The sequence below is a fragment of the Benincasa hispida genome, chromosome 6 (assembly GCF_009727055.1).
Source record: "Benincasa hispida cultivar B227 chromosome 6, ASM972705v1, whole genome shotgun sequence".
Taxonomy (NCBI): domain Eukaryota; kingdom Viridiplantae; phylum Streptophyta; class Magnoliopsida; order Cucurbitales; family Cucurbitaceae; genus Benincasa; species Benincasa hispida.
In genome coordinates this window covers 13,516,126-13,525,822 of record NC_052354.1, presented here as the reverse complement: position 1 = coordinate 13,525,822, position 9,697 = coordinate 13,516,126, and the positions used below count along the sequence as shown (strand labels likewise).

The 9,697-nt window shown below is 33.2% G+C and overlaps 1 pseudogene; it reads right to left on the bottom strand.

Moving 5' to 3' along the window:
• Positions 1–4,154: 4,154 nt before the first annotated feature.
• Positions 4,155–8,500, bottom strand: LOC120079107 (annotated as a pseudogene).
• Between the last annotated feature and the right edge of the window lie 1,197 nt (positions 8,501–9,697).

Below are 9,697 nucleotides of genomic sequence, written 5' to 3'. Positions count from 1 at the left end.
TAATAATAATAAAAGAAAAATAGTACAATTATAATTAAATCCTTTCCTTATTCCACCTTATACCATTTAAATCTCTTTCCTTTTCCAAGAAAAATAATTTCTTGCCATAAATTTCCAAATTGAGTTTGACAATTGAAAAGAATTTGAATAATTTCCACGCTAACACTTAAATCCTCACACTTATACTTTAAATTCAAAAATTCCAAACGTGCGCTTCCACTAAGGATAATTACTGAAAAGGGAAAAATTACATTATTATTAAATAAAAAGGCATGGGATATTACATTCCAAGATCTAGACGCCTTTTTCAATCCATAAATAGATCTCTTCAATTTGCAAACCTTTTGCTTCTGACCATGTTCAATGAACCTTCTAGTTGGACCATATAAATACTATATACAATATTGCCATTTAGAAAGGCAGACTTGACATCCATTTACCAAATTTCATAATTATAAAAAGTGGCAATGGACAAGAGCATCCTTATTGATTTAATTATAGCAACATGTGTGAAGATTTCTTTATAGTCCACCCTCTCAACCTGGGCATAACTCTTTGCTACTAATCGAGCTTTATAAGTCTGTACCTTCCCCGTGTGGTCTCTTTTACGCTTGTAGATCCATTTATGACCGATAGGTCTCACCTCATCAAGTTTATCTACAAGTTCCTAGATTGAATTAAAGTACATAGACTCTATTTCAAGGTCCATGGTTTTGATTCATTGATCTCGATCAACATCATCCATTGTTTGTTTATATGTTAATAGATCCTCTAAGCCATCATCAGGTATAGTGACTTCGGTTTCAGTTAAACCCATATAGCAACCAGGCTATCTCACAACCCTCCCACTATGTCGAGGCTTTATCAACTCTTGAGTATGATGTGATGGACCAAATGTCATTGATCTATCAACAATTCTTGTTGATGAGCGAGCCTGATCAACAACTTTTGTTGATCCGTCTGTAGCATTTTTTGAAATCTCTTCCTATACTAGTTTACTGTGGGATTTATGATCTCGTATGTGGTCTTCCTCTAGGAATGTGGTGTTTGTCGATACAATTACCTTATCATCCTGAGGATCATAAAATAGACCACCTCTTATTTCTTTAGCGTAACCCATAAATAGGCATAATTTTAAATGATGTTCCAATTTCTTAGGATTTTGCACCAACATGTGTGTCGAGTAACCCTAGATCCAGAAATGATGTAAAATAGCTTTATTCTCTATCCATAACTCATAAGATATTTCTAAAACACTCTTAGAGGGAACATTATTCAAAATGTAAGCTGCAATATCTACTGCATGCCACCAGAACGAGTTAGGCAATTGAGCATAACTCATTATGGACTGAACCATGTCTAACAAGGTTGTGTTTCTCTGTTTAGATACACCGTTTTGCTGAGGCATTCCTGGTGCAGAGAGTTGTGACTGAATCCTGTGTTCTATCATATAGTCCTAGAATTTCAAGTCCATATACTCCTCACCTCGATCTGATCAAAGTGTCTTAACAGATTTACCTAATTGGTTTTCAACCTTGGTCTTAAATTCCTTGAACTTTTCAAGAGTTTTAAACTTATAATGAATTAGGTAAATATAACTGTACCTTGAATAATCATTAATAAAGCTAATGAAATATTCATAACCTCTCCGTGCTTTAACATTCATGGGTCCACGAGATCCGAATGCACGAGCTTTAAGGTTTCTTTGGCTCGAAGACCTTTTCCAAAAAAAGATCTTTTTGTCATTTTTTCTTCGAGACATGACTCACTTGGTGGTAAAGAGTTATCTTTTAACTTGTTTAGAAGTCCAACTTTAACTAATCTCTCAATCCTATTGAGATCAATGTGACCAAGTCTCAAATGCTAAAGATAGGTGCTTTGAGAAATGTGTTGCCTTTTCCTTTGAGTTTCAAGTGTTTTAAACATTTCTGTGTTATATAAAACTTCAACTTTAGATTCATAAATTTGGAGTTCGTTAAGAAGAGTCATCAGGTTGTACACTATCTTATTCATAATAGTATTCGTTTTAAATTGAAAAAGGCTCTTCAGAAGAGATTGCATGATGAATCCAACTTGACTTTTCTCATTCATGATGGCTCTGTTCACTTCTGCAATATTGAAGTGAACCTTCATGTTCAAAACATGTTCCCTTACAGAGGTTCATTCCTTCATTCTGCAGTTGTAAACAAATTTAATTGCATCATGAATGGCAGATGTGAATTGTTGTGAAATTAGGCCCTGCAAAGAGTCCATGATCTCTCTTGCAGTAGCTAACTTCTCATGTTTCTTAGACAGTACATCAGATATACTAGCTAAAATATAAACTTGAGCCTTCTCATTAGCTTTGACTCATCTGTCATACGCATCTCGAACTGTTCAGTTTGCATTGAGACTAGGGGTTGGAGGACACTTCTCTATTAAAATGGACCGAAGATCATCTATTACCAGTATCGTGTTGATATTCGATTTCCAAATTATGTAATTATCATTGTTAAGCTTTTTTTAAGCTAGTAGTTGTAGAATAAATGTTGTCATTGCTGAAAAGTAAACAAATTATTAGTGAATTGATTGATTCTAATTTTTTATCCAATTTATTAAGCAAATAATAATGTACCCATACTCATTATTATTTGTATGCTAGTAAGGGGACCTAATAGACCTATAGATCATGGGCTTCAACGATCCGAGATTAATTTGCTAAACTCTTTAAACTGAAGCAATCAATATCTGTTAACTACTGGGTCACTCCACTAAAGCCTAGTAGTGGCACCCCCTCACTGTAGATATATTTCTGTCGACTTTTCACAGGTTGTTCGTAATCACGACTGGGTCAAAAGGTTGTTTACCCTCGAGATTACATTATGCTTCTTAAGTCCCACTGATTTTCTAATGAATAATTGGTTTGTGATCCAATCACCAAACTGAGTCCCCATTAGAAGAATTTTGGGCTTTAATATTTATTGGGGACCCACCCTCTCATTGGGGACCCCTTGTTCAAGACCTGGAATCAGTACTGAAGATAACAACCTCTCTACTATCCATAATAGCGAGATAGAAGTGAATTCCGTTTTGCACCTTATGTCCCCATCTATCTACCCAATCTTACCCTTGAAATGGAAGGCTAATTGAGCCGATGCTGTTGAGTCAACCCTCATCTATACAAATCTAAGGATAATCCCAAATAAACAATAGTTCATAGTTAGCTAAGGATTAAGGTCGAGTTACCTAGTAAACAGTGTTATAAAGTAAGAGTGACTTATTTCTTTGTCCAGTCTTATACAAACTCTTTGCATAGGACGTCTCTATTCACATGTCTCCACACGAACGATTTATGATCACATCGTTTGCACTAAATACAAAATGGGCCGCATCTGGTAGTGTTACCAGAATAAGGTACCCAACTTTATTTGTATACCATCACTACAAGAAAATTGACCTTTTTCATAGGTCAAAACCTTCGAAAAAACATTTAATAGACATTCGATACATTTTTTTTCCAAAGGTTATCTCAACCTTTGAAAAGTGTCGAAATAGATCCCGTTGAAAATTTTTTTTCAAAGATATACTAGCCTTCGAAAAGTATTATTTTTCAAAGGTTGATTAACTTTTGAAAATTATTATTTTTCAAAGGTTATATATCTTCGACAATTGTCAAATTATTTATCGATAATTATCTATTATCAAGTAATCTTTTCCGAAGGTTTTCATTATTTTGAAAGGCTTATCATGTTATTTTCAAAATTTTTAAAACCTTTATAAAAAATTATTTATCAACAATTGTATATCCTTCGAAAATTCTCTTACAAAACCTTTTAGCATATTTATTGACAAATCTTGGAATGTTGTTTTTACTAGTTCATCTACATGTATTACCATGAATTACAAAGTATAAGAATACAATAGAAAAAATAGACAATGACATGAATGGAAGTAAACTTATATGTCATAAAAGTACACCAAAAGGCTATCGAAATTCTACAACATCAAACTACAATTGATCAACTAAAAACAATTTTTTTACGCATCTCTGCCATCACTTTTTGAAATCTATCCTCAAAATGATTTTCTAATTCGCTTATTTGACGCCTAAGTGCTTCTACCTCAACCTCTCTTTGTTGTTCGTATTCTTTTCTTTTTCGTTTAGATTCTTGAAGTCATTGTTTGGACTCATTAAGACGATGCTCAAAATCACGAATAGTAGACGATGATCCAAACAACTCAGAAGGAGTAACACCTACTCCATAACCACGAACACACCCATGTTTCTCCGGTCCAAATACTCGTATGAAAATCTCATCCTCATTCATGTCAAGTGTAGCATCAATCACTTGAGAAGCATATGGTTTAAGTTCCGACTACAAATACAAATTCATGTATTATAATTCAAAACTCACACATATAAATTCATAGTTGACAACAAACAAACACATGTCTTTGTTTGAGATTCAAGAAGTATTTTTACCTCAAATGGGGAAGATGGAGATTCAAGAAATATTTTTATTACATCTAACAACATCAAATTATTACTTTAAACTAATTTACAATTCAAAGAATAAATGGAGAGAATGACAATAAAAGAAAAGTAAATAATGTATTTAAAAGTAGTTTAAATAATATAAGTATTCATTATGATTTGTCGTTGTGTTTTTAGTTTAAAAAATTCAGAAACCTACTTGTTTAAAGGTATGTGCTCAATGGTCCACTGGTTGGTATTGTTCCACACAAGTCATTGTTTAAGACATCCTTGAAACAAAGGAGACACAATCCATCATAAACCAATCACATGACATGACATAAAACTTCAACCAGGGATGTATATCACCTAAATGAACTAATACACAACGGTGAAATTATACAAAGACTTACACAAGTTTAAGACATGTAATTCTTGTAAGTTCTCTTGAGATTGGTCTATTTAATAGGTTATCATTAAGCCGTCTGCAAAACAGAATAAGAGTTCAGACAAAAGATTGTGAAAAGAAAGGGTCACAGGAGAAAGCATTCATTCAGATTTTATTTCCATCCAGAAAAAAGGGAGAAGAATATCTCATTACTTCCTCCCTAAAGAATTCTGTATAACTTAGACTTGTAAGCAACTAAGGATGCTTCGTCTTGACGTTTTCCTACACATGAGAAATGTAAAGCAAATTAGATTTTATGTTTTACTAAGAACATGAACTGGCTCATAAAGAAAACGAAGAGTACAGTATTCAGCTCAATGAAGCATTATTAACACAATGAACAAATAACTATGCATCCAAAAACCCAACTAAACATACACAAAAAATCTATTTGCTTTAAAATTCTTTATATTCACTATCCCTCCAAGTAGCATAACCAGAGAGGATCAATATTCCACTAAACTAAACCAGGAAAATTTTAAAGTAAAACCAAAAGAGAATTTGTTTGTCTATCAGCATTTGCTATACCAAGAGGAATTCCAGAACTGCACCGGCACCCTATAGAAAAAAAAAAGTACACTCAATGCGGTTAAAAGAAAGGGCACAGTTGCACAATAAAAGTAAGTCACACATAACTAACTAGGGCACGAGTTAGAGGAGTGGCCAATTGTGACTGCTGATATTTTAAAATGGTCCAGTCAAAGACATAATCAAACTGGAAACCTGTAGCAAGAAAACGAAGAACAACAAAACAGACAAGATTTCAATAATAGACGAGCAACAAGAAAAAAAGCTACAAGTATGAACTATGAAAGAAAAACTCATACCTTCACGAATAAAGAGATCACGGAATATTCTTTTCAGATAAGCATAATTTGGCTTATCATCAAAACGAAGTGATCAGCAGTAATGGAAATATGATGCAAACTCTAATGGATATCCACAACATAATGCCTAGAAAATAATTAAATTCTTTAAGACACAAAAGTAGTCTTAAAAATGCTCCAAAATTTACATTTGAGAACAATTTACCTCAATAGATGTAGAAACTTTTTTCTCATTGATTTTTTCATACTTTTGCTTCTTGGTGCCTGCTTTCAGTCCCTGCCAGGGAAGACTACCAGAATAGAATATGTATTTCTAAATCAACTAGCACCAGAGAGCTGTAATAGATAAAAAAAAATAAAGTGGCAAAAATTAATCACCTTTCTCTTAAGAAGTACATAAGGACATAACCAAGAGACTCCAAGTCATCCCTTCGACTTTGTTCTGAAACCCATATTGTCAGTAAAGAAGACCAGATCAATAAAAGGTAATAACAAGCACTTACTACATTAATAAAATCAAGAGAAAAATGATAAAATAGTTTCCAGGCTTGGATAAAGAAGTTAGGAGAACTTTAATTCCAAACAAGTGACCATCTAGATTGCCTGGACAGGTATTTACAGCATCCCAAAAAAGGAAAAATGTAGGTGTCAATCATATGTCAAACTAAGATATTTTGTGCTTATGCATGGATTCTGTTCATTTTGGATAATGCGGGTGGAAGATCCACCCATGAATACATGAAGCAAAAACACTTATGAAGATCAGGGTAAAAAACACAGGGGATTATTCAAAAGAACACTTAATGTTACAGATTTTCTCAAAATGAATTTCTTTCCCTTTACGTGCCATGTGCCTATTGTTGTTCCTACAGTAGTCCTTTGGGAGGATGTTTCAAGGCTCTGTGTTCATTGATTTAAAATGAGAGCTAAGGTATTATGGATGGATATTGTTAAAGCAATAGTAGTTTGGGGATTTTTTTTTTACAAAGAGGAATCCATGCAATCTCTGAAGGCTATCATATTAATTGAGTGAATAGAGTAGAACTTATCTCACATTATACGACTTCTTGATGTACTTCCTTGCAACACTCCTGAGGGGTTGTCTTTCTTGGGGTGCTTCCTCGTAATATTCTACATTTCTGTTGTTATCTCTCAAATATCAATTAAACACTATGTTTCTTGTTTCCCAAAAAAAAAAATGAATACATTAAATCTCTACCTCATATAATTTGATATTTGAAAGCTTCGAAATGTGGCAAATATAACTTAAAACAATTCAAAAATTTTGTGCTTCCTATTACAAATATAGGTTTATCAAATGTGTTCATGCCGAGTTTCTGTCCTAATTCTTAAGAAGCAGATATACTACATTACACAATCTCTTATTCATTTTGTGTCCATTCTTCTAGGTGGCCATAGCTTCACAACCAGTAGATGTCACATACAATTATTAATATGTGCCAAAACAACCCAACATGCAACTTGACTATCAAATATTGCAAGATTAAATATTTGAAGGATAGCCTTAAAATTATATAACGACGGCGAGATTAGAGAATAAATATTATTAATATAAAGATGGGTAAAATGATTACCTATCCCCAGATGGGTGTTCATGTTAACATATCTTGTAGTCCCAGTCAAGTTCTTGTTTTCTCTACAACCAGGAACAATTATCAAAGACTTGGAAAAAAAAAAGCAAAAGAAAATAAATCATGAAGAATAGATAAACACAACATATAGTAACTCTTATAACATGTAGGGAATGTGTTGATGGGTAGAACTATCTCTGTACTTCTTAGCAAGACCAAAATCAATGATGTAAACCTGCATATTATAATCTACATCATGCTCTATCTTTGTATGCCTTGACAAACTAAAATTTATCAAGATTTAAAGAAGTTGGATGAATTTTAAATTCAAGGAACTTTAAAGCAAGTACCTGATTTGCACGCCTTTCAATCCCCATCAGAAAATTGTTCGGCTTAATATCTCAGTGTAGAAAGGATTTAGAATGGACAAACTTAACACAGTTGATCTGGACAAACGACCAAATCATGTTTACTATTTGAATTGTAGTAGACGGCAAAGTGACAAAATGCACATCAGATGTCAATTTACTTAATTAAGTCTACCATTTGATCTGCAAGCATAAGAACTGTCTTAAAAGAAAGCTTTCTACTACAGAAGTTAAAAAGATCTTCAAGTCTGGGACCAAGCAAATCCATTACAAGAACATTGTAGTCTCCTTCAACTTCAAACCATCTTACATTAGGTATTCCAGCTGTGTTCAACATATTTTTTAAATGTAAAAATAAATTTAGATCATTAAAAATAAAAGTTACAATTACATGAAAATAATAATAATAATAATAATCATATTTTTTAAAAGAAAAAAGGGAGAAGTATATCTCATTACTTCCTCCCTGAAGAATTCTGTATAACTTAGACTCATAGAGCAACTGAGGATGCTTCGTCTTGACATTTTCCTATACATGAGAAAAGTAAAGCAAATTAGATTTATGTTTTACTAAGAACATGAACTGGCTCATAAAGAAAACAAAGACTACAGTATCCAGCTCAATGAAGCATTACCAACACAGTAGACGAATAATTATAAGTGCCACATGAATCGTTCCTATTCTAAGAAGACAGAAACATCAATTTACACATCAACGTTCTTCTCATTCAATCGTTTAGTAAACGATTGCGCTCTCAACGATCTCGCGCATAGCCTATCGTTTAGCTACCGCGCCCATCATTTACCTCCATCGTTTAGCGCTGATGCCTTATCGTCTAACGCATCCGCCTATCGCTTAACGTCATTGCCCAACGCCTGCGTCTATCGCCCAACGGCCATCGTTTAGTATTTTGCCTATCGTGTAGCGCGTTTGCTCATCGTTTAGCGCAGCACGACTATCGTCTAGTGCTATCATCCAACTTCTACGCTTATCGTCTAGCGCTTTCACTGATCGTGCAGTACTTTGCCTATCGTATAACTTGATCATCTAGCGCGTCACTCCTCATCGTTTAATGTTGCGCGCATCTTCATGATCGACTAACACATCCACCTATCGGTTAACGTCATCGCCCAGCGCCTGTGTCTATCATCCAACGCCCATCGCTTAGTATTCCGCCTATTGTGTAGTGCGTCTGCTCATCGTTTAGCACAGCGCATCTGATTATTACAAATGCATATTTTTCTCAAAGGTTTCTACTAACCTTTGATAAAAGTAAGTATTTCCAAAGGTATTTTAACGACCTTTGATAAATGTTAATATATATTTTTTATTAAAATAAATCTTATCTTTAATCATGTTATTAAGAATAAAATTTTTCAAAGGTTTTTTGAAATCCTTTGATAAATTTGATAACATTGTTATATTTCTCAAGGGTATTTTTATTAACCTTCAATAAAAAGTACATATTTCTCAAAGGTTTTTCCAATACCTTCAATAAATGTATATCTTTCTCAAAAGTTTTTATTAACCTTCAAGAAAAGTTGCATATTTTTCAAAGGGCTTATCAAAGCCTCCTATAAATGTATGTCTTTCTCAAAGGTTTTTATTAACCTTCAATAAAAAGTACATATTTCTCAAAGTTTTTTCCAATACCTTCAATAAATGTATATCTTTCTCAAAGGTTTTTATTAACCTTTAATAAAAGATGCATATTTTTCAAAACACTTATCAAAACCTCCAATAAATGTATATCTTAAAAACTACATATTTCTCAAAGGTTTTTTCAAAACCTCCAATAAATATATATCTTTTTCAAATGTTTTTATTGACCTTCAATAAAACGTATATATTTCTCAAAGGTTTTTCCAATATCTTCACTAAATGTATATCTTTCTCAAAGGTTTTTTATCGCCTCCGATAAAAGATTGTCGCTCAATTTTCTTGTAGTGCATGGACCGTTTTGACTATCTACTCAAACTTGATCCATTCTTATGTCTTCACATAGTGT